Here is a 670-nt window from a genome sequence, read left to right as displayed (position 1 = left end):
CCCATTCCCCGCCAAAGCCTCTGACCCCACCTAGCAATGAAATCGGGCGTCTTCAAAAGGGCTGATTACCAGCAAAATCACAACATCGAATTTGTCATCGAGCAGCTGCAGCAGGAACAGCCTCCTGCTCAAGCCAGGCTACTTTTCCTGGTGAAAATGTTCATCCTCCCCCCTTAGTTTTGGAAAACCAGGCTGAGGGCTGGCCGAGGCACTCCCCTCCTGCCCTGCGCTGGGTCCCGGCCACGGCCGTGCCGCAAGGCTCCGCACGGTGCTGGTTACCTGCAGGGTGGCCGGCCAGGCTCACGGTGCGGGACCCTGAACAGCGTCTCCAGTCTTCGCCCCGCAGCCTGCCCAGGCCCTCTATTTATGTGCTGCCCGTGGTGGCTCCATGATGAAACACTGGTGGGGGGGAGATGGGGGAGGCGGGGAAGCCTTAATAACACAAAAGGTGGCTGGGCAGGGCCAGAGAGATGCTTATCTTGCTAGCGGTGTTGGTATAGTCCGTCTGACCGCAGAGTAATCCGGCATCTCCCAGCCGTCTGCAGGTCTGTCATCTCTCCCCACGCCCCTCTTTGCAGACTTCAGCCAGGGTTTCTGAAGAGTCAGCATCCCCCTGCGCTTCACAGGCTGCCCGGGGCGCAGATGGCGGGGGCCCGAGGGGAAAGAAAAA

The sequence above is a fragment of the Fulmarus glacialis genome, unplaced genomic scaffold (assembly GCF_000690835.1).
Source record: "Fulmarus glacialis isolate BGI_N327 unplaced genomic scaffold, ASM69083v1 scaffold6786, whole genome shotgun sequence".
NCBI lineage: Eukaryota > Metazoa > Chordata > Aves > Procellariiformes > Procellariidae > Fulmarus > Fulmarus glacialis.
Note: the sequence above shows the minus strand (reverse complement) of the source record.